This window comes from Anabrus simplex, chromosome 9 (genome assembly GCF_040414725.1).
Source record: "Anabrus simplex isolate iqAnaSimp1 chromosome 9, ASM4041472v1, whole genome shotgun sequence".
NCBI lineage: Eukaryota > Metazoa > Arthropoda > Insecta > Orthoptera > Tettigoniidae > Anabrus > Anabrus simplex.
Window position 1 is genome coordinate 49,486,554 of NC_090273.1, and position 26,306 is coordinate 49,512,859.

Genomic DNA, 26,306 nt, shown 5'->3' on the forward strand with positions numbered 1-26,306 from the left:
TGAGAAAGAAAACCAGAGGAACCTGGTTCACGGAGGTAGAAAGAGACCTGGAAAGAATGGGGTTACGTGTGACGATCTTCTTAACATGAATATCAAAGAACACCGGAGTTTCCAGGAAAAGCCTCAGCTTAAAACAGGCAAGTTGTGGACTGAAGAAAGGAAGCAACAATTTCGAGAACGAACGAGACGTTACTGGGAAAATGTTAAAACCCGAGGAAGAAAACAGTTGGATTAACGAAACGACAAGAAAAGAAAATTTAATAATCGTGTGACCTCAGCTACCGTGTGCAGGCATTTTAATTTGCTGTCCTCTAGGCTGCCTGCGCGTCAATTTTGACGTTCCGGTTTTCTCCAGCGGATGACAGTGTCTTGGATCTCTATTGGATGTATGGCGGAGTTTTAATTACCTGTTTACATCGCGCGACATGGAGTGCCAAATGGACTTCATTCCGACTTTCAAAAACCGACTGCCGCTGCCGGGTTTGACCCCGTGATCTTAGGATCCAGTCGCCTACACTCTAAGAGTGATTCCCAGAAGGAGCCTGCATTGTACGTTACAAAAAACGTAGCTTTAAGGAATCCTCTTACATATAACACGACAGAGTTTTGTTTTAAGGAAAATGAAGGCAACATGTGTGTCGAGTAAAGTATAAAGCGCGTCGAAACTCAACAGTGTAATGTCATTCATAACGACCACCCACTCCGTAAGTTGTCCTCGTTATCTCTGGGAATTACTGTCTCAATAAATTGGGGTAACGCCGTGGTGGTCCAGTGCTTGTATATGTTCTTGTTGATACAAACGCGAGTCTTGTAACCTCTTTGATCATTAGCTTCGTGAGCATTAAACTATGTAATCTACCCACAGAGGATAATAATTTTCGAGAGAGAAGAGGCAACTTCGGTGTCTTAACTCCATCAGTTGGTGCTTCATTCGTGCCCGACTTGTGGTGGTGTTGTTGTTGATTATTCTTTTAAGAGGAAAACAACTGGAAAACTATTGTATGTTAGAAAAATGTGTCCTCTCCCACGATTCTTATTCATGCCCTTGTTTCAACGTTACACCAAGATGTTATGACAACGTGAGGAACGGTCGTATCGTCGTGGAATCTCTTAACACCTAAGTCCGAAGAGATGAAAATCAGTAGATGCCAGGTCAGGACTGCGTGGAGGATGGTCCAGATTGTTGATGTCCTCACCAGAGGAGCGACGATGAATGCTGCCAGTTACTGGGACACACTGTTGCGTTTGCGGGTGGCAATTCAAAGAAAACGACCTGGACTTCTCTCAACAAACGTCGTGTTCATGCACGATACGAAAATCCACACACAGCTAATAAAACGCATGAAATGTTACGGCCGTTCTGGTGGAAGGTATTCGACCATTCTCGGTACAGTCTTGACCCGGCACCCCGCGATTTCCATCTCTTCGGACCGATGAAAAAACACATGGGTAGTAAACTATTCGAAGACGACGAGGCCGTTCAGCATGTCGTCATGGTGTGGATTCAGGAACTGCACGCAGATTTCTTCATCAATGGCATTGTGTATCGTTGGAACAAGTACGTGAAGAAGTATGGTGACTCTGCTGCAGAATTGATGCATATCAGTCCCTACTACTGTGTGTCTTAATACCTGCGTATAATATAAGTTTCTTCGTGTTACTTCATTTTTGAAGCTACCTTGTATATTTCTCTCTCACATTCGTTCCATTCATCAGCAACAGGACTCTCCACACGGCACATTTTTATTCAAAGGCAGAACATAGGCTAATTTTTCTTTAAAACTTTCTCCACAGCCCTGAAAATCTTGTGATCTAATGGCGTATTTGCATTCCCGTTTCAGTCGGTATCGTTCTTTTCTCAACGAAATCTGTAGAGGTTTTCTACACCTCACGAGTTACCTTTTAGTCAACATTTTATCTTCTTCTCTAGTAACTTCTGGAGACTATTTCTATCGAGTCTTATCAAAAGCCTAAATTACTGTCGGCGGGTTGTTGAAAATCTTTAACAAATGTCCAATGTAAAACATAAATGCCATGGTTGTTCTTGTCGTCCAAGAAAAGTGCAGCATTCCACACCACCACTACGTTTGAAAGGTCTCCATTCAATTTTTATCTGAAATCTTTATCGTCCATTTTGTTAATTGATAGGGTTTAAACATATCTTTACAAACGATTCTCCTCCACTCAATTCGGATTATATTACAGATTTATTGGTAATTCAGTATTAATGACATCAACGTAATTATTGAATTCTACTCGTCTGTCACAGTCGTTCCAAATTCATGGCACCACTTCCTCGCTTGTTGGACAGAAATAACTTTATCTCTGTATACAGACACAATCCGCTTGTGAATGTCGACAGGTACCATATTTTTGCCTACAAAAACATATACTATACGAACCTTTTTACAGGACCTCTATAGGGATCGCCTCTCGTGATCATTCGTTTAATAACTGGGCCATTTTGTAATTGTCGCTGTGCCAAGTTTATGGTTTTCTGACTTGTGCACAATGTAATAATAATAATAATAATAATAATAATAATAATAATAATAATAATAATAATAATAATAATAATAATAATAACGTCTCGTTTCTTGATACTGGGATGAGGGGAGATGAATCTTTTATGGCATGTTTTGCGGCCGGACGCCAAATTCAGTTAATGAGTTAATGGAGATGAAATGAATGATTGTGAATGAAAATGGGTAGGAGGTGGAAGGAATCGGCTGTGGCCTATGAATAGAAATTGTCCCGGCATTTGTCTGGAGGCGAAAACGGGAAACCACAGAAAACCATTCTCAGGACAGCCGACTGCGGGCTTCAAACGCACACGTCTCCCGAATTTAGAGCTTGGCTCCATAGCCTTAATACGCGACCAGTATTAATAAAATGGCGTATGGTCTCCAGACTTGGTGAAAGTCCTTCGAGTTGACTCCAATGGGTGACATGTGTATCTGTGAGGATGGAACCTTACCAAGAAAACTGCACTCACGTCCAGTGCCCGAGTCAGAGGAATTAACCAATGAAGGTTAAAATCCTCGGCCCCGTCGAATTTGGGACCCCTTGAACCAAAGACCAGCATGCTAACCAGTTAGCCATGGAGTCTGATGTGCGCAGTGTATAGGTGTTCTACTCGTCGGTCAAAGTCGTTCCAAATTCATGGCGCTCGATAGCTGCAGTCGCTTAAGTGCGGCCAGTATCCAGTAATCGGGAGATAGTGGGTTCGAGCCCCACTGTTGGCAGCCCTGAAGATGGTTTTCCGTGGTTTCCCATTTTCACACCAGGCAAATGCCTGGGCTGTACCTTAATTAAGGCCACGGCCGCTTCCTTCCAATTCCTAGGCCTTTCCTATCCCATCGTCGCCAAAAGACCTATCTGTGTCGGTGCGACGTAAAGCAAATAGCAAATTCATGGCGCCACTTCCTCACTTTTTGAGCAATGAACTTACTTCTTGACTTTTTCTCGTGTAAGTCTAAAGGGCTAATTAGTTCAGCGGATGTATAGATCACAACCTAGTAAAAATAATTGTTATTCCTACTTTACGACAGAAGGAACAGATTTATCCTCCTGTTCTGGGTTACGCCTTCCTCCTGCCACCATGTCACCGACGTTAGATAATGCCGAGACAAGCGTAGGCTGCGGAGCTAAATCCTATTATCACACCTTTGTTCGCTAAAGTCATCAGACGTGACTCATTAACTCAGCTAAATTGAAGACTAGAGCGCGGTGGCTGCTGTAAGCTGATCACATCTCCCTGCAGCTACTGTAGGAGGAAACTTATAAACAGGATCCCAACGTCACGCAGTGGGGCATTTAAATTAAAGTTTAACACCTTTTCAAGAAAAGTATTTTCTGATGATTTCATTCTCACTATGTTGTTTCATAATATCGTACCTTTGTTTTCGTATCATTGGTGTGATTCTGGATAGTCCAATGAAATAATAATAATAATAATAATAATAATAATAATAATAATAATAATAATAATAATAATAATAATAATAATAATAATAATAATAATGTTATTTACTTTACGTCCCAGTAACTACTTTTACACTATTGGGAGACGCCGAGGTGTCTGAATTTATTCCCACAGGTGTTCTTTAACGTGTCAGTAAATCTACCGACACGAGAATGACGTATTTGAACACCTTCAAATATCACCGGGCTGAGCCAGGATCGAACCTGCCAAGTCGGGGTCAGAAGGCCAGCGAGTCAACCATCTGAGCCACTCAGCCCGATAAGTAATTACTAAGTCAACCTTTATAACGTGACGCACCAACAGACGAACTACCAGCACTGCAACTCGGCCACGTGATTCTTTAGATGATTTACCGGGTGTAAAGTAGTTAAGCCACTGAACTAATGTCCGGTTCCATGGCTAAATGGTTAGCGTGCTGGCCTTTGGTCACAGGGGTCCCGGGTTCCTTTCCCGGTAGGGTCGGGAATTTTAACCATAATTGGTTAATTCCCCTACACGCGGATTGGGTGTATGTGCCGTCTTCATCATCATTTCATCCTCATCACGACGCGCAGGTCACCCATGGGTGTCAAATCAAAAGACCTGCACCTGGCGAGCCGAAGTCCTCGGACACATCCCGGCACTAAAAGCCAAACGCCATTTCATTTACTGAGCTAATCACGTCCTCATACTTCATATTGTACCCATACGCCGAAGGGTGCATATCGAATAATACTAATTAATAATAATAATAATAATAATAATAATAATAATAATAATAATAATAATATTTTAAATAATCATTAGTGAAAGGATTTCGAAGTGCAGCACAATTTTAATATTAAAGCTATTTCATACCGATAAGTCAATATATGTATGTGGGAATATGAAAGTAAGCGAAATCAACACAATTTGTTCACCTTCTGCACCTTTTTGTAAAGTTATTATATTTTGCTGCCTTTTCCCTTCTATTTAATATTACAGATTTGCGTTTTAAAGGATTAGACTTTTTCCCTTTCTTGAACAGATTTTTAAATTTCGTTTGATTAAAACTCATCACTAGTCAATAAATATATATTAAAATATGGGAACTACCAGCAAGAATGGCAAATCAGCAGCTGTGAAATCAAATTAAAATTTAAACAATGTTGTTGCAACAGTTGAAACTAAGTTTAGTTAGTACTGGCATGAATTTAACGGTTCCACCGATCTACTGTGCACTCTCTTGTTGGCCGTGTTAGTGTTCTACCTGTCCGGACCAGACCGTATTTTTCACAGTACAAAATCATGTCGAAGGTTCAGAAGGAGTTATGGAGGAGGTACAGCGGAAGAATTTAGGGACAATCCCGATAGATTTGCTGAAAACAAATTCGAATTAAATTTGAAGAACAATCCATCTGCGGAAACATTCGCAACTTCGACTGAACTCCCTTTACGAGTGCTGACAAGATAAATGCTCCATTGGTTTCTGTAGATGTCGAGCGGAGTTTCTCGCTATATAAGGATCTACTGAACTCAAAGCGCCAACGACTTACTGTCAAAAACTTTGAAATATTGTTTGTAATCCAATATAACATGTTGATTAATTATTAGAACGGAGTAAATGAGGTAAATAATGATCATGTAACTGTTTTAAACATTTCGTCAACACAGTTTTTTTGCATGTATTTTCTGACCGCACTTTCCATCTTAAAATCCTTTCTCTAATAATAATAATAATAATAATAATAATAATAATAATAATAATAATAATAATAATAATAATAATAATAATAAATAATGTATTTTACGTTACCTGTATATTCCACTAAGCTAAGTCCTTCAAATCAAACGGAACGATTCCCAACTAGACCGGAGATTTTAGCAGCGTCTGGTTTGGGACTGAATGTTTGTCTTCAATACACGCCTCTCTATTTTATACACAACTGACTACACAGGTGGTGATTTGTGTTTTAAGAGGAAGTAGAGCTGGGCAACCATCTTCTATCAACAAGAATTCGAGAGAAAAATGGACGGCGTCCGACACGAAGGGCGTGAAAATCAAAGACTCCCTAGGCCTCGGAATCCTAATACCGTCGAAGTCGGAAAAGAACAAGAGTTGACCAAGGGAGGTCAGATAGGATATATGAAAGTGACCACGAAGGGCGTGAAAATGAATGATTCCTTTAGCTTCGAATGCATTAATACCGTCGGGGTTGGAAAAGAACAAGAGTTGATCAAGGGAGGTCGAATAGGATAGATGAAAGTGAGGGCTCTGGCACAAGTAAGTGGAAGCAATGCCGGGACTAAGCTAAGGGCCTTTGGTCGCCAACCGTCGCTCCCAAGTGAAGAGTCCCTGGGATCCCTTCTAGTCGAGTCTTACGACAAGCAAGGAATACCGAAGATGTATTCTGCCGCCCCCACCCACAGGGGGTTACTTCAGTATAGTTTTTCTGTACTAACTATTGTATACAGTAGGTGTCGTAAGTTATTAGTCATTAGCTTCATATAATGACAGAGTGGAAGGACATGCCAGTTTATATAGAGCAATGTTTCACTAGGTTCTTTGTGGTATATTACATAAATACTCCTCTTTGTTCTTTCTAATTGAGTCTACTCTCTCGGTTGAATAGAAATTTGCTGACTGCACAAAAATACAGTTTAAGTGAACCTATGTACAAAGTGAGTGATCCTGCTAATCAAACCTCTTATTAAGAACCTTTCATTTCTCCTGTCTATTGACAGCAATGGGTTGAATGCCCATCTATGTAATGAGCTGCCGTTTTGACTGTTTTTTTTTTTCAACTCGTGCGGTTTAAACTGTGGAGATTGCAGAGCTGAAACGCTGATTGTGGTGAATTGGTACAAATTCGTTTCAACTAACCAGCAAACACAAGCTTCTAAAATTTTCAAAAAAGAGACACAATAAACACATGTATATATAAAATAAGAGTTTTGTCTGTACATTGCTAAGAATTAAAAAAGAATGGCATTTCTGTATCAGCCGTGTTCACAGTAACAAGGAAAGGCACTTTTTAATTTCCCATCATGTATGTATGTATGTATGTATGTACGTGCATCACGAGAAAATGGCTGAAGAGCATTGAATGAAAATCGGCATGTAAAGTCCGGGAATGCGGCACTTCAATATAAGTTATAAATAATTTTATTTACGTTGAGTGAAATGGTAGTTTAGGGGAAGGCCTAAAATTCAATTCTCGAAAGTCTGTGTTATTGGTGGACCTATCGTGAAATTCTACATAACTAAAGCTGTATAGAATAAAATTTCCGGTCATGTATGTCTTATATAAATTTTTATCTTACCGGTTATGAGAGCATAGATATTCATGAATTTCAATTTTTGTTTCCAAGTTCGTAAACAATGCCGAGCCACAAGAAAATGGGTGAAGAGGATTTAATGACAATCACTATGTTAAGTCGGTGAATAAAACACTACAGTTTAGGCTATAAATAACTTTATTCACGCTGGATACAATGGTAGTTTAGGGGAAGGCGCCTACATTTTATTTTTTTAATTACTTATGTTATTAAGCAATTTAATAAAATCGTATTCACAACGTGTGCACGACTCCATCTAGAATTCTGTATACAATGTAGAAATCCGTAGGAACGCACGGGTACACCAGCTAGTATAGCATACAATACCGGTATATCTAGATTTTGTGGTCATTATTCTCGTTATAAAATGTGAAGAATTTACCATTTATTGTCAGAAACAATAACAACATACACTTTGAAGTAAAGGAAGAATATTTTCTGATATCATTGCTATTATAAAGAGTCGGTCCAAAAAAGCTATTTATATGCATGATTGTGAAAATTATCAATTAAACTCGTATTTATGAGTAACTGTGTCTTCATTAACGAATAATAACTCAATAATTACGCATTAGTACCACCATTTCATCAGTAATGGTTCGTATTGGTCGATATATAAAGTGTAGGAAGACATTTACTCTTTACTGACATGTGGAATTTTATAGTAACATTGACAAAATTCGTTTCCTGTGGTCCGTTTAAGCAGGTTTCTTGTAGACGACATTGGTTCTTTTTTAAAAATCTGGATGTAGTGTATGATCGAAGCTCTGTGCTACGTTCTGCCTGTCAACTTTTTTTTTTTTTTCTTTTTTTTTTTTCCATGTGATATTTAAAGCATTCCTCTAATTTCACCAAACGACGACACTATATCCTTCGTGTAAAGGGTATTTTTATTTCTTCTTTCACCACTTTTGCCACACCTGGTAGGGTCGCGGGTACAGACTGTGTAGCACTTGTGCATTTGGTCTTGTTTTACGCTCGGATGATCTTCCAAACTTATGTGGAGGGACATACTCACTATTGCGCGTTTCTCTATTGGTTGGTAGTGTGTATATGAAAAGAGGTTCAATGGGACAAATACTCAGTCCCCGAGTCAGACGAATTAACCAGACTCATTAAAATCCTCGACCCGGCCTTGAATCGAACCCAGAACCCTCTGTAACAAAGGCCGCAATGCTGATCATTCAGCTTTATTTTAATAATATTATTAATATTATATTAATATATTTATAATATTAATATTTTTTGGCACTGCAAACTCTAACATTTAAAAAAAAAACATTTTTCCTTTCGCGAAAATTAAATGTTCCTAAGTCTCAATGTGTATGTCGGTCATGGCCATCCGTCAACGGCTGCTAATTTCAGATGACCATACAGTAGCTTGCACGGTTGTTAGGTACATTGTCTGGCCATACCTTACATCACAGTCTGCATGGTTGCTAGGGTCACTCATTTTGTGTCACTAACTTCTGTAACGCAAATTTTCAGATGATCGACACCAATAAGATATTTATGTCAACACTCTTTTCGAAGGTTGTCGTTTAGAGACTGGCATAGACTATCTCGTCGCAGATATTTTTGTAGAGAATTTTATGCTCAACAATTTCTTCGCATGCATTGTTGGTCGATCGCTGATATAAATTTAGGCAGCGTAACCCGAGAAAACGCTCGGATGGCCGTTTCCTCTTTGACTTCCTTCTCTAATTTCACCACTGCTCGGCTCCTTTTCGTCACAGATCAATGTTTGCCGCCTCTAAGCCTTCCTTGATGAATGCTCTACACATCAGTGGAAACGACAGCAAAATCTGTTTGGCGATTCTAAAGATTAGTCCGCACGAACACATACAAACACATACCAGAGATTTCCATAATTTTCGAACAGTCCTACAACACAAGATACTATGGAGAGTAGGTTTTATTAAAAAAAAAGTCTCTTTCACGAATCAATAACTGCAGTAGAGAGTTATTGCTGTGTAATTTACCCTATCAATCTTTCTGTGTAATCGTCATAATCACTATTCATATATCAATACATGAGTTTAATCACCCTTATTGACTATCACTGATGTTCCGGGACAGTACTGAATATAATTCAGAGCTTTTAGAATGTAATGAAACTGTTCATTATTTATGAATTTCCGCGCATAAAGTAACTATTTGTGATAACAATTTTATATTTATTAAATGTGGGTTAATATGGAATCATATAATAAATAGTGGATTGAACTTGAGCTTTGTAACAGTTATTACTATAATTAAATAAAGCGTTTATGTATAATACAATATGCCTCTTTGTAGATGACTAAACATGAGAGGTAACTGACTTAAAACTGACTATAAACTGACTATGAATATGACGGAAATGTTCAGACAAAACTGAATTCTTGAAATTCAAAGTGTAATGACAAGGATATTATGCCGTAAACTCAATTTCCTCAAAGTTATACATTTTACTGTGTCATAATTGACATAATAACATACAGGGAGTACAAGTCAGTTTACCAAAATTTGTGATCTTTGTGCATGAAAGTTAAGTTTATTTTGATTCAAATATTTGTAGATATCATCTGCAAAGCTTGGATTTTATACACCGTATGTACCACGCATATTAAAATTCCTCAAAATGAAAGGACTCAGGCGCTATACTCGTCGTGAGAATGCTTATGACCGATGGCTAGTTTTTTAGTAGAATGGAATACAGCTAGGAGCAGTTCCAAAACAAGCAAGCAAGCAGTCAAGCAAACGAGCAAGATTATTGATTTCCGTCATTTGGTATTGTGATCATTGATAGAGGACTCGAGTTTTAAGTAAAATCGATACCAAATAGACGTAACCTTTCATTTTAAAATGTTTGTATGCATTAGCTGGGTTTTGAGCCCTGATCACTCTGTTATGAAGCGGATTCAGATATTTGGTAAATTTATTTATAAATATGAATGAAACATGCTTCATGATAATAATTTGCTTAGTGAAAAGACAGCAAAGCTCAACAGTATCAAAAAGAAGCACGAGATCCCTTATAACCACGACCTGTATTGGAGGAGTCATGGAGTGTTGGTAAAATTCGCCCTTATTTCTTTGTAGTTACTGTTTACATCAAAATAATAATGGTGTGTGGCCTCGTAAGAGGCCTGGTGCAGGTCTTTTTTAGTTGACGCCGTGTAGGCGACCTGCGCGTCTGTGAGAATGGGGCTCTACCTATGATGAATTCTAATGCTGAAGACTTCACACACACCCAGTCCCCGAGCCATCGGAGTTAATCAATGAAGGTTAAAATTTCCGACCCGGCCGGGAATTGAACCCGGGACCCTCTGGACCAAAGGCCAGCACGCTAACCATCTAGCCATGGAGCCGAACGCTATTTATATCAGAGAAGTATATAGAAATGCTATGTGACAGTACACTCTTCTATCCATATCTGTCTCTGTTGAATGTGCAGAGTGTACTATGTCTCCTGATATGTTTGTTATTTTCACTTTTCTATCTCAGTCTCGTCCTTGTCTTTGACAATATGAAAGAGATTGAGGTATGAGGAAAGCTACTGACACCATTTCTTCTGCAGCCGTCTTTATAATGAATGATATGAAAGTGCTGCTCATATGATCGGTTGGTGAATATATTTCACTGGGCTTGGCAAACTGATATGGAACAGCGCCTTCTAACTCGATGAGTTAAGCAACAGGAAACTATCTTACTCCTCATTTCCTTAGTACGCTTATTCAGTTACGCTGACGGTGGAATTGTTGAAGATCCAAACAGCTTTCGCAGTAAGCACGCAACAGCAACAACAAAAAACAACAGGAAGAACATTTAATATCTTAGAACTTGGTGCCAGTCCTGCCTTCAACAATATTTATCTAGCTTCCCTCTCACTTCAGAACAGAAGCCAGATGCTTTCCCAATGCTAGTTTTCAATAATTAATTAGCTGTCAGTTGCCGACAAACTGGGCTTCCCATACATGTAAATTAACTTCACGCTAATTGAATGCCTTGAGGGCTTGTAAACTTCTTAGGAATATTGACGACCTGAATTTTGCAGTCGAAGATGGAATGTTGAAACTGGGTGTACAGTAAACTAGAAATGTTACTGAAAATATGTCAAGATTGACATTTAACTGTGTCAAATTTCCATTGAGAGTAATTCAGACAATTTTAATAAAAGTTGTTGTTGAAGTATTGATTCCATAAACCAGGCAAGTCAAATTTTTGTGTTATGGTGACTAAAGGAACTCCTCAGTTTGCGCTACCTAGCAGTCGTTCTCTTCTTCAGGCAGCAGACAAATCCCGAGATATAATGTATAGCAGCCACATTTGTTGGTTTCTACTAAATTAAGATAAAACCAGTGCCGTTCTTTGCACTACGAACCAGAAAGCAAGGGAGCTTCCGAATCCTATTTGACCTGAAGATAATGAGACTCAGCGACTTCTTATGCTGTCGAACCTTTATTTCGTGGAAACATAAACCTCCCTTGAAACGTATAATGGGGTTCAATAAAGACGATGAACACATCATTCTGAGGAAGTCGTACTATATGGTGCGCGGCAGAGACATATTGTGAGAAACAAGACGTACCGAAGAAGCATCAGCAGCCTTGATATGCCAAAATTTGAGCAGAAATCTACTGAACTTGCAGCCTGGTAAGAAAATAGACGTGTTTTACAGCACCTTTAAAACCCGGCATATCGTCAGCATTATGAGTTGTTACAGGAGAATCTGGCATCCACTTCTCCAGATCCATCCGAAGAAGAAAATGTTGAGACAGAGAATGATGACAATTCTGGTGGTTTTGATAGTGATTAGATGCAACAATCAACATTCAAACTGTTAGGATTACTTCTTGTATTTTCATGGTTATATTTCTAGGATTAGGCTCAATTTTAATTTTAAAATTCTACAAAAACTAGACGTCTAAAACGTGCATATTTCTTCTACTTTAATATACTATTTTAAACCAGATATTTACACTACCTAGGTACATATGGATAGACATATCGACGGTGCGCGAACAATAACTCGTATCGCACAATCCTATCCATTAATTTCCTTAAGACTGGTCACACTTCCCAGACACACATGGAAAATGAACCTAACTAATTGTACCTTACTGTAGGAATGTATACCTTCATGAAGTATTTACGGATTCCTACAGTATAATGCGTTTAAGGCTCATTCTCCTTTACACGTCAGCGCAGGAAAATGAACACAACGAACGTTGTCCTGATGGACTGCATATTCATGTGTGACTAGGAGGCGTGACCAGTCTTGAGGAGGATAATGGGTCGGAAGAAAGCGTGGGATACGAGATTTTGCTCGCGCACCGTCGATATGTGAGTTCGATTTACAAATTTAAGGTGTGTGTTTTAATGTACTACACACAACAGCTTCACAACTACATTGTTTTTGGCAGTTCCGAGCATTTAAAATGTTGGACTTGTCTGGTTTTTGGAATCAACCCTTCAGTTATATTTTGATACTCCCCAATAAATTTGTTGGTATAATGTTTGGTAAACTGACTGATGGTCCACCCTGTATAGGAGAATGTATTATTGTCAATATTTATCAAAGTGTTAAGCAATGTATATACCGTAGGATCTGTCTCAGTTCCTAAAACTTTCATGTATTGAGTAGTATAGTGTGTAGTTTAGCACAAACTGATCTGGTTGATTTGAGTGGGATGGGATATGTTTTCTTTGCAGTCTCGTACGTTGGAGAAGAGATTTGGTGTGAACAGAGAGAGAGTTTGTGAGGGGAAGTGACGTTATCCAATAAGGGGACTTGGTGATAAGCCCTGCCAAGTGACCGCCCAATCACTCATCTCCAACACAGCATAAAGGTGAACAGATAACACTTCATTCGCTTCGTGGTCTTGCTACCAGAAGGTTTTTATTCTTTTATATATGTTTCTGTGTATGTGTCTCTGTCGGTTCTGCCCCTAGTGTTTCCTCGAGTGTTTTGAATATTACTTCAAATTTATAACCCGCCTTTTTCTAAAAGTATCCTGGGGACACCATTTTGATATCTTTATAAACAACAGTACCAGATCATAGGACAAAATCTAGAAGGTACAAATTCAAGAAAGTGAAAAAGGAAACCAACGTGTGCAGCTGATTTCTATTACGGTTCTAGTCTGAAAACGTGTGATATTACAGTTAAAGTAAAAGTGTGTAGTGTGTTTGTGTTTTAGTGATCGTTTTTTATTATAAATATGCTGCACACGCTGAACGCCTTGGCAGGGAAGATCTCGCCGCAAAGTGGAACTGATAGCAATGCTAATAAAGTGAGTAGTTTGAACCATCACAACAATAATAACAACACTACCCACCCCCACCCGTACAGCAAGCCTGCACCACCACCCCCAGCGCCTTATGAGGAGAAAGTACCTCAGCAGCACCAAGAACAACAGCAGCAGAATGCTACCCCTACTACCAACGGAACCCACGAAATGTAAGTAATGCAATTATTTATCTCACTTTCAGCATGCCTGATTTATAAAAAATGTACATTGGCTTATGATTTTCATTGATTTATAATCAAGTTTTCTTTCTTGTATGCTTGCCCTATTAAATATCCATTTCTCAATCGGCTATTTTTCCAGAAAAACTTTACTGAGATACATTTGGCCGGTGTAATGAACTAAGTGCCACAAAGTTTTATACAACCCCCATTTCGTCCTTTGGGTTTATAGTAGAACATTTAGTATCGAGATTGCGTATGAAAGTCATAATTAGACATGTTGTTGAGATAGTCTGGCATATTTCATTAACTTAGGTTCTCGTATATCTCATTCATAAACTTAATTGTCCTGGGATCGGAAATCACCTTTCACAGCCGAATATTTGGCTCCCGGAGTTCCTTGGGTCTCTTTACGACTAGCTGTTTGCATCAGTTGAGAAGATGAAAAAGGTGATAAAAGGGGAGTATGTTTGTGTGCTGTTGGCAGCAGACATCTGAAAAGAATAAGTTGTGGGTGATGCTTTAGGATAGGATGCGTACGGTCTGCTTCTAGAGGTGCTCGTAGAAATCCCTTTAGTTTTTGCTTATCCTTATACGTATTTAAGAAAAACGTTTAAATTTAGTCCTGAATATTTTCTAGAAAATGTTACTATATTTCATAGTTGTAGGTTTTCCTGTATATACTAATATGCATATGCAGTTGTTAGAAACACCTTTAATGTAAAATTGATGAATAATACGTACGTATTTAGTTTGGTAAGGTGTTGCATTAATTTGGTTCATTGTGGCTGGTAAAAGTGAATGACTTTAGTAGGATGGATTTCTATGCTTTAAACTGGCTTTAGGATATCATCAGTACATATATATACTTGAAAACAATCACAAGAAACGTGAACAGGATTGCCACATTCAGCTGTGAATACATTGTCCCCAACATCATCGTCCGAATCTAGGGTATCAACATCAACAATGTTTTTCTCTTTTTCACCATGAACCAACAGCGACTCGCAGTTGCTTTGCCGTCAATGTGGACACCTTACGCTGAGCAAAAATGAAATGTCCCCATAAAACGTGCATCTATCGACACATCGCCCTGTTATGTGTACATTTTGTGCAACACGTCTACTAAGATAGTGTGCTACCCTTTATTCATTATTTTTGAAACTGAAGCTTAGTTCATTTTGCCTTCACACAGGCCATTTGTGAGTAAAACAAACATCACTGTAGACTTTGGGAGCGTGAAAGCTCCGAGTTGAAGATAAAATTTTGTCTATCCCTGAACGGAATGCATTTTAAATACTTTGCAATTATTTATATTCAATACATGATTGGGGAGGTCGTCGTTTTCTTTACCGGATATTAGCTGTCCACGTGGCAATGCTGTCCTTACTTACTGTAGTTTAAAATAGTTCGGGAGGTGAAGTATCTAACTGGTTCATAAGATTTTTCAGCCAGGATATCCAATATCTTCCAAATACCTGTAAATTATCCCGCAGAATAATCACCTAAAGTATTCTTTCATCATAGGCTGATGTCTCAAGTGTTCAAACTTCCCCTTCTGTACAATTCTTAGGTTTTTCTTTATTTCTTATTTCCTAATCGTAGCATTTAAATGATTCGATTTATCCTAAACCTAAAGTTGCTCTACTTGAAACGTTTTAGAGGCAATTAGTATAACCTAGCCTGAGATAAATAGGAACACCCAGAATGTATATTATTATAAAATATGGCTCCAATATGAGGCCCAAAGCAAAGCTAATTTGTATGTGCCTCCCTTAAAAGAATGTTTTAGGATAAACATATGGCAACGATGTGATTCGTGATACTTTTCTATTCTTCAGTATATTTTGAATGTGTGGTCTAATACTAAAACTTAATAGACTGTTTATGATTTTATTGCGTTAAAACTTTATAAAAGTTAATTCGGTGCTGTAGAGAAAAGGCACGTTGATGGCTGTGTATCAGTTTCTAGCTCGTACACCGCCAGTCTGTATGAACATATTAATACATAGGAAATTACGGAATTAGATGTTTTAATCTATCGGTGTCCTTGAGAATAATACAGATGCGTCCAAATTTAATACCAAATTATTCTTGAGAAATGCCAAAATTATATGTTTATAATTTTGGTCTGAAAAGTAGGATTCTCCTCTTGCTTAGTACTAAAAATTTGCCAATAGCGTGTACATTCAGTATTCTCTCGTGCCATCAGCTTGGATAAGGTTTTTGAATTCGTGAAATGTGCCTCATCTTACTCTCCCTCACACAAGAATCAAGACAGTGCTAATGAGGTTCACTAAGCCAAGCAACAACTGATGTTGAATGACCACTTCGTATTCCATTTTATTTCATATAAGTGAGTTTTGATTAGGTATATTGAAGTGACGTTTCATATCATTATAGCACTGGAGTAGCCTATTCAGTCTTCAGAGGATGTCTTCTAATCTCTTTTTCAACTTATCTCCAGCAGGTTTTGCATAAATCTTGTAAGTTAATGTAGTCCAATGTTTTTTATGGATCAAACATACACCATCCGTTTTTTTATTAATGATTAGTGAATCGACATCTTATTATATTAATATTACAATAAGTACAAACATGTATTATGTAAGCGACGTTAAAGTCCTTTACTTAGTTACAGTGATTTATTGCTCTTCTTTTTCACTGTTTATATAGAACAGGTGGTAAATGAAATTAAAGAGGAATTTGTAAACGGAATTACAGTCTAAAGAGAGGAGATCAAAAGTCTTAGATTTGCCAATGATATTGTTACTTTTATTCGAGTCTGCAGAAGATCTGGAAAAATAGCTGAATGGTATGGACACGGTCCTGGAGAAGGAGTAAAATATGAAGATAAATAAATCCAAAACAAAAGTAATGGAGCGTAGTTGAAAGAAGTCAGATGATGCAGGAAATATTAGATTAGGAAATGAAGTCTTAAAGCAAGTAGGTGCAGAATATTGTTACTTGGGTAGTAGAATAATTAATTAAGGCAGAAGTAAGGACATAAAATGCAGACTAGCACAAGCAAGGTCTTTCTTCTTATTATTCTCCCTCTTCTGTGAATCTGACTTGAGACAAGTATCAACTGGGCAGCCTCCATTATTCTCTGTCCTGAGCATCTTGCTTCAGTTATTCATAGCTTCTCCCTTGTTTGACATCTGTTAACATTCCAAACCTTCTTCTTCCTCTTCCTTTTCTTCCATCTATTTTCCCCTCCATCACCCTCTGTTGAAGACAATTTCTACGTAGTATGTGACCTAACCAGGATATTTTCCTCTTCCTTACAGTATTCATCAGGTGTCTCTTCTCTCCTACTTTTCTTAGCACTTCATCATTTCTCATTTTGTATGTCCACTTCACTTTTTCCATTCTTCTCCACAACCATATTTCAAAACTTTCTAAATACTTTGTTTCTTTCTTAACGTCCATGTTTCAGCTCCACACGACACTACACTCCACACAAAACACTTTGCGAACCAAATCAATAGAGATTGCCTTAGATGTCAAAAGCCCTCTCACCTTTCCGAAGGCTTGTTTTCTTAAGAAAATAAATGTCCTCACTTCGAAGATTGATATACGAATTAGAAAAACGGTTTTTAAAGCTTTCGTGTATAGCATGGCATAGTATGGAAGTGAAACATGGCTGATAACTAGCTCAGAAAGAAAGAGAATATACGCTTTTGAAAGGTAGTATTGCAGAAGAATACTGATAGTAAGGTTGATAGATCAAATCACGAATGATATTTTAATTTGTTTTACGTCGTATCGATACAGGCAGGTTTCATGGCGACGATGGGATAGGAAATGGCTAGGAGTGGGAAGGAAGTGGCCTTGTCTTAATTAAGGTACAGCCCCAGAATTTGCCTGGTGTGAAAACGGGAAACCACGGAAATCAGTGGAGATCGAACCCACTATTTCCCGGTTGCAAGCTCACAGCTGCACGTCCCTAGCCGCACGGCACGAATGAAGAGATACTGAATCGAACTGGTGAGAGGAGGAAGATTTTTGGCGAAATTTGACCAGAAGGAGAGATAGAATGATAGGACACATCTTAAGACACTCAGTATTTGTTTTGAGGGAAGTGTAGGCGGTAAGAACGTCAGGGGTAGACCAAGGTATGAATATGACAAACAAATTAGAGTAGATGTAGGATATAGTAGTTACGTAGAAATGAAAAGGTTAGTACAGGATAGGGTGGCATAGCGCGCTGCATCATAACAGTCTATGGACTGATGACCAAAAGCAACGATATGTTAAACAACTCTAGTGTGTCGTCGTATAACATATTAATGTTGGAAAATAATAAATCTACAAATAGCTTGAACTCGGCCAGACTTTTCTCAGTATTTCCGTTTCTGAGGTTAATAAAAATAGAGTTTTCTTTATTCTTTATACATAAATACATCTCATTAAATTTTAACTTATTCAAATATACGACCTTTGCTCATATTTCCATTTGATATTTACGATCATACCCGCTGCTCTCTAACCATTAAAACTTGGTACTAACTTTCCTTCTTTAGGTTTTAGCCTCCGGGCGCAAAACATCTCTCTCCCACCTTTTGGCCACATCGTAGTTTCTCTTCCAACGAGAGCCAGTGATTTGTAGAGAACGTATTATATTGAAATAAAATACTGCACTGTGAATTCTTTGTGGAACATAATATGTTGGTGGCATAGTGAGTAGCTTCTTACTGAGGCGGTCGCGGTTCGAACACCTGCCGATTTACTTGGATTTTTTAATAGGGAAGTCACGTCCCTGTGGATCAGATTCCGCGTAGAATTGGAGATCGCACGGCTATGATTACGATAACATCTGCCATGTGGAACTACGAGAGTTGGCCGTGCGCTTAGAGTCGCGTAGCTGTGAACTTGCATTCGGGAGATGGTGGGTTCGAATCCCCCGTCGGCAGACCTGAAGATGGTTTCCCGTGGTTTCCCATTCTCACACCAGGCAAATGCTGGGGCTGTACCTTAATTAAAGCCACGGCCACTACATTTCCTATCCTTCCGTCGCCGAAAACGTTTGATGTGTTAGCCTGACGTTAAACCACTAAATACAAACTTAAGTGTGTGTAATTTCTTTAAGAATATTCATCCCACCGTAAAACAGACTTCAGTTTATTATTATAATGTTTATATTATCCCAGGTAAAAGCTGTAGTGTTTATCAGATATGGAAACAGCTGAACGGCTGTACATTGTTAATCACCAGAATATAATTTTAAACCATCAAAAATGACTGAAAGAAGTGAAGATTTTGCACAAAAAAGTAATACGTTCCGTTTCAGGGTTTTTGTGGTGTGAATCGGAAAAAAGTACAAATACCAGACTCGCAAAATATGTTAACTGCGCATCTTAAGTACCAAACCTCGATAATCGAGTATAATGTCTCTGGCATCTTCAACATTTGAGAAATTATTCGGTCTTGATATAGAGATGCTTGTTGAGTTTATGGGCAAGAATTTCGTATATTTAGGAGGATGAAGAGAAGAGTACATGGGAAATAGTTGTTAATAATGATTTATGGATAGTCTGAGAGTAAAAACAGGATTAAGAGGTGGAATTCCCAGAATAGTATGAGCTTCGAATACATATTGTAGAAGTGCGTTACCGGATGGACACGGTAAGGAAACTAGTGGATAGCATGGAAATAGGATGCGTTTGAGAAAGACGTTTCTATACCGTAGGAAAGACACTCAAGCTGTGTAAGCTCCTGAGAGTGAAAGGACAAGTTAAAACAATCATGGCAGAATGAAATAGGAAGGGGACACCAGCAGAATTTCGTTAAGTAGAATGATGATAATGGGGATGGAAAAGAAATTAAGAGCATAATTTGGTGGTTAGTAGGTTTATAATATGAAGATATAAGGAAGAAAGTGATAAACAAAGTATATGGAAATGCCATGCTACTAAAAGACTATAAAGAGACGAAAACACTCATTGGAAAGGACGAACAAGAATGATATTTTTAAAATTAGAAATGAATTTCAACTTTGCAAAGTTGTCAAGGTACCAAATAATGATGGAAATTATCGTCTATAAACCACTATCGACTAGTCGGGCGATGTCGAATGTTTTCATTCGAAAGTCTTCCTTGCATATCGCAAGTAGTCAGTTGTTCATTTGACAAAACATTCGGATGTTTCTAGTCGAAACTCTCTGTAGATAAAGAGGAGATTGTTAGTTTTACGAATTGGATCTTATGTAAATGAAATTGACCAATAATTACTCATTACAACAAAATAAACGTTGCATTGAGCTACTTACATGTTAATTCAATGGGACCCAATTTCGTAGTCGAGAAGATTGAAGGCGAATGTTTTCCGTCGAAAGTATTCATTACATATTACAAGTAGTCAGTAGTTCAATGACTGAACATACGAATCTTTCTGGTCGAAACTCGCCGGAACAAAAGTTGACCATGGTACTTTTACGAATGAGATTTTTCTAAAAGTACAATTGTCCAATAATTATAAATCACTAGTATAGACACTCATTGGACCAAAATAATGATTATAATGAGTGACTTAACATAACAAATGTATTCAAAGGGACACGTTTGTATCCAAGAAGCCACTCCACTCCCTATTAGGAATAGGAACGCGCACTACCCGGAGATCCAAGGTTCGTAACTTGTCACTGACAGCGGCTAATATTAGTGCGGTTTTACCATGAGTCTTTTTACATTCAGTTTTGGCAAATATCACGATAGAACTGTACCGAGGGCATGTATCCCAATCCTGGACTCAAATGATTTCTGTATAATTACACTATCAAAAATTCCACAGGTTAACAGACGTTTTACGCACTCATCCGTACACAGGGCTAATAAACAGTATATCATACTTGGTGCTAACTGGTCAGAAAACAAGGAGAGGCGACATTGAGTCTCTGTCCCCGAACAGTGCTAACAATACCATAAGAAGTAAAACTTGTGTTGCTGTAGGTTGTAGGAGAAGAGTCAAACACACTGCTGTTTTCCAGATTATTGTATTCAGCTAAAACAAAGGTCACGTAACAAAATACCGAAAACCCTCGATAGCTATTGGAGATATACGAAGTGACCATAAAGCGAAAGTTTCATTCGCTACCGTGTCGCAGGGACGAAAGTGCGTCTGAGAAAGTGGCGTTGACTGAATTCAGTGGACTTGTTTGGTTAAATAGTCGGTGGTTACGTTAGTTGAAACTATCAACTAGTTCGATAGTTATTTGTCGACTGAACAGAGAATGGAGCAACCCAGTGTGGGCGCAAAACTACAATATCGTTATAAAAATGTAGAAATGAATTCGAATTAAGGAGTTATTCTAGGATGCAACAGTTAAAAATCTAGGAAATATATCTGTTTTTAAATTTGCTTTACGTCGCACCGACATACATAGGTCTTTCGGTGACGATTGGATAGGAAAAGGCTAGGAGCGGAAAGGAAGCGGCTATGGGCTTAAGGTACAACCCCAGCGTTTGCCTGGTGTGAAAATGGAGAAACCACGGAAACCTATCTTCAGGGCTGCCGACAGTGGGATTCAAACCTACTCTCTCCCGAACTCAAGCTGACAGCTACGTGCCCTAAACCACACGGTCACTCACTTGGTAGGAAATATTTTATCAGGTGTATGTACGGTTAATTATTAGGCCTACACGATATTTCTAGTGAGTAAAGCAACGGGAAACTACTTACAGCTGCCGCGTACCTTAAGAGAGTCCCATCTACTCCCGCCGATTACACGCCATCGGGTATACTCTACCACCAAGGTGGAACTTCCCCCTTTTTGCCGTAAGGCAGGATGAGGTACCCTGTAGGGGTGTGCAACAGACTTGAGGCTAACCCCAGTTTCGCCAACAAGTCTTAGGCATAAGTGCACGATTAACGGACCCCCGACCCTTTAGCGGCCGGCCTTTCACAAACCAAGGAGGGATGGGTACCGAAATCTTGGGAGAATTAGGAAGCGGGATCCTTACGGATAGTGGGCTTTAGCGTTACCCAGGGAAAACCTCGCGGAGGTACCCACCTGACCGCTCCCAACGGTCACCCGCCGCCTGCAAGGTGTATAAAGCCCTGCAGACTCGCACGCCACTCCCTAACCACTTGTTATTGAGCGGGGTGAATGTCCCTTGTCAAGGGAGTGACGGCTGGGCCGACTTGCGGAAAGAAGTAAGAAGCTTGGGATTCATGGGGGAGAGCTGTTCAATTGGGCGACCAATGATCCCATAATATGTATTGTAGAAGTAGGTGACTCCTTCGAATTGGCCGTATGCCCCAGGATAATGGTGATACTCCCCTGCAGCACCACCATACAACCGGGGCGACGCTGCCCGGGGGTGGACTTCCCCCCTGCGACAAGCGCCTGGCTTAGCTTCTACTAGTATCCCCCTAGGGGGAGCTTCCCGCTCAGCAATAGTCCGTATATTTTACGTCAGTACTCATCCCAAAAGGAAGGAACGACCACCATCCCCACGGCGGAGGGGGTGAACCCATAAAACTATGGCCTCGACCGCAGGGACCTCTTCCCGGTTTGCTGACCGGATCGAGTTGGCAATCATCCAACCCCCAGGACAAGACCCGGACTAGTCACCTGCCTGCATCAAACCCTCCTGTTTAGTTCATCCCGAGCAAAGATTGGGATTTTATCCGCGCCCGGGTGGCCTTGCTCAAGGGCCGGACCCACAGGTTGGGACATGGGGCGGATACGCGCAGGACTTGGGCGGATGACAGGGCCCATTCTGTCCGCACAATATCCACCTCCTTGGCCACAGGTGGGGACGAACCACCTGGGGGGCAAACGGGGGAGACACTCGAGCTGCCCCAGAGGCTTCGTCTCGGATACTAGGACTTACATGCCCGACACCTCAAACGATGAGCAAATATCGTGCGCTTCATCTCGGATACTAGGACTTACATGCCCGACACCTCAAACGACGAGCCTCCCCGCGATCTATGACCTATAGAAGAGAGTCCAAGCTACTCCCGCCGTTTACCCGCGCCTGGCCACAATCCTCATTTCCCTACTACGCCTTTTCAGTGACACCTAGGCCTTCTATGGCAGCTAATGGTGGACCTATTGAGGATCCAAGTAGCCTTCGGGCTGAATACCCAACATACATACGATATTTCTAGGAACCGCTCAAGGGATGTATACAAGTATAGTAAATTTAAATAATTGTGATATAATATTTTGAACTTGTTTCTGATATCTTTCGTATTTTGAATTTGGAAATTACTATCTGTACGTATAAGCAAATATTACAGTAAGTTATTCTATTTTCTATTCGTGAATAGTGTGGTATTCATTTCCTGGACGCTGGTCAATGTATCGAATCCCCCAAAAGAACTAAACTAACAAGAACAGAAAACATTGGTCAATTTATTTACAGTCGAGAGGTCAGTACTCCTTTGTTCCTCTACCAATCAAGATACCACCTTCCAAACTGTGTTGCCAACTTATATTTTCAAGATCTGCTAAATACTACTAAAAATCCGCTAAAATTCCGCCAAGAAATCCGATTTCAAATAATGGGCAATAATAATAATATGGGATTAACCCCCTGCCTGCGAGCCGGCGAGCTAAAACTTGTAGGCGTTTTAGTGCCGTGTGCAAACTAGGTGAATCCCCTACTCAAGGGCCACACACAGAACAGGCCAGTTCAAACGGTCTTCCTTCATAACATAAATATAAATGCTACTCTCTCACAGTTTCATTATCTGTCGTCATTCGTCAACGAAGAGATAAGTACCCTTTCCCCACGTATTACAAATTTATGATATCACGATCTCATAACATCAAATCCAAATAACATGTTTTCCTCATGTGACTGCTAGCTCCTGACAAGAAATACGGAATAGCTCAGACAGGCTGGAGTACAAATTTTTAAAAAAAGTAAAATGGATAAAACGCTAAATTCCGCTATAATAAATCTAGAATTCCGCCAAAAAATCCGCTGTCCGCTAAATGGTATATTTCTCCGCCGACAGTCTTCTAATTCCGCCAAATTTAGCGAAAAATCCGCTAAGTTGGCAACAGTGCTTCCAAATAGTTACTCAGTATTTCTTAGGTATCACGAAAACATGCCAGGCCTCTTCGAAGGGCACACACCATTATGATTATGATTATTAATACATTAATCATCAATAATTAAAATGAAACATTGTTTTATTCTTAGCGAAATGCTCCACATATTATGTTGTTTGTAAAAGGTAAGTAATTACTTCTTCTGCTACTTGCAGCAGTGCAGTGGGTTCATATTGTATGTTAATAATTTGCAGGAATAGGCCATAGGTTTGTCAATTCACTCCGCATTGTTACAGTGTTTTTCAGTTCACGGAATTCGTTTCCAACGTCTGAACTCCATCACATTTATATGAAGCCGAATTCTATAAATGCACATCATCATCGAGAGAAAAACAGTGGAAAATATTAGTCAATGGCCAATTAAAGTAGCTTACTCTATTGTGTACGCTCTCAGCTAATCCATTGCAGTCCACGCAAAAATCCTGAAATAATGAAAATAGAGTCTGCATGCTCTTGCGTGTAATCCTCTTTCAAATTCTAGCCTGGCGTACACACGCACACACACCGCTCAAACGTACGCCTGATAACGCTGCTGGCATTATGTTCAGCTCGTGAGAGTGCGGACTAAATTGTGTTTGGAGTAATTGGTCGTATACGTTGAGTCAACATTGAATACGTAATGGTGTAGGTTTACTTTTCACCATCACTCTCCCGTAGTTCCGCAGCGTATATTATTAGCGTTTTGCGCTTGTTCGCCAAGATCGGAAGGTTAACATGTTGTGGACATACTTTAGTGAACCGATAATGTGTTCGTATATAACAACTGGGATGAATTTGCTGATAAGTGGACAGGCTATGAAAAACCGATTAATGGATCCTGTTTGTCATTCACGTTAGTACAAATTACCATTACCACATGTCATCGGATGACACTTTCACTAGAACTGAACTGTTCAAATATAAATGTAATAATAAATATGGTTATCGTATCACCTGGATAACAGTGGTCGTATAAAATGGGAAGTGAATACGTCAGAGCCAATACTGTACGTCTCTACGGCGTGGAATATATCACGTGGGAATAACTGAATGGGCAGAGTTTAGGTTCAGAAATGTATTCTTTTCTTTGGCTTTTTCCTTTTACGAATGTAGTCAGATTACAGTATTTCTAATCTTCAGTCGATCCGATTAAATCCTTTTGAGTGTTGTATAGTCGCTGAATTAAATAATGACCGCACGGTATTGGATGTTCCTTGCATTTAATATTTCGTCAGGTTTAATTATTATCAAAATATAATTCACCTCCCACGTAGATACAAACCCTGTGGATATGCATAAGAAGCATTATATTTATGGGTTCAAGTGTTCCTGAGAAAACTGTACCTGCGAGGATCTTATAGGCCTACATTACCATGTGCCCATTTGTTCTTTTTTTCTTTTCGTGAACTCTGTACAAATATATACTCCGTTATGCACAGCCTCGGAATTCTGGGATTGTCTGATTCTGTTTGACTCATTATTTCCATTTCTTTCCATTTCCTATCGTAGGACGTAAGTTAGCCAAGCTGGAAAACGTGATTTTGAGGATGCGTAAACTGGTGATTGAGCAAACAAAGACAACGAAAATATATACGGTTTATAAACGAGATAGCATAACATTAATTATTCTGTAAGCGTTATTATCGAATTATCCTAGTGGTATATTAGTTAATTTCATCAAGTTAATTTTATTTAATTGTATTTTATTTTGCTTATGAATTGTTTAAATTGGCCTTTAATATCTTAGAATATTAAATTTAATTAATTATTGCATGTTAATTATTAAGATTTTTCTGATTATCTTTGGTTATTTACTATTACTTAGAAAATTTGCCGTAGTTTACAGATCATTTTAAATTCACAGTTTCCTTCATTTGTCTGTCATGTAAATATAAATTAATGGAAACCATCTCCGTCCTGCATCGCTTGCTGATATCTGATCACATCAGAACCACTCCGGTGTGCCATCCTTGAAGGCGTTGTGAAGGAGGAATACTATTTTCCGGTCGTTCTCCATATATTTCCCTGCCATCGGCTGATTACGACTTAACCGTAAGGAGAACAGCTTTTCATTGATTATGTTGTTGAGGAGCGAGGAGGAACGATTTCGTTGACGATCGTATGTGGCTGATATGTGAGTCACCGAAACTTCCAGACGCAGGAACTGGGCGGCTCTCGCTAGTATTACGCATTTTCGAAGTGGTCGATGTTTTGCGACGATATGGATTCTAATGCTGAAGACGACACAGATACCTAGCCCCTGAGCCATAGGAATTAACTAATGAAAGTCCCAGCCAGGAATCGAAATCGGGACCTCTTGGACAACCATTTAGCCGTGGAGCCAGACGTCTCCCAATACTTGAGTAATATGCCGGTACACTCCGGTCATCTTCTATCAGGTACCTATTTTAGCGACGGCTTAGCAAAAGAAAAAGAAGAAAAACCAGAAGTGGCCGCGTGGTTTGGATCACGTGGCTATCAGCTTGTATCCGGGAGAAGTGAGTTCGAACCCCATTATCGA

The 26,306-nt window shown here is 39.3% G+C and overlaps 1 long non-coding RNA gene across 1 annotated transcript in view; it reads left to right on the forward strand.

Annotated features, from left to right (window-relative positions):
• The window catches only part of LOC137502189 (uncharacterized), a 186,546-nt gene extending 172,825 nt beyond the window's left edge, over nt 1-13,721 (forward strand). Inside the window, exon 3 of the long non-coding RNA XR_011018709.1 lies at nt 12,980-13,721. This is a non-coding gene — a long non-coding RNA (uncharacterized lncRNA). The remainder of the gene's footprint in view (nt 1-12,979) is intronic.
• Nucleotides 13,722-26,306: the final 12,585 nt, after the last annotated feature.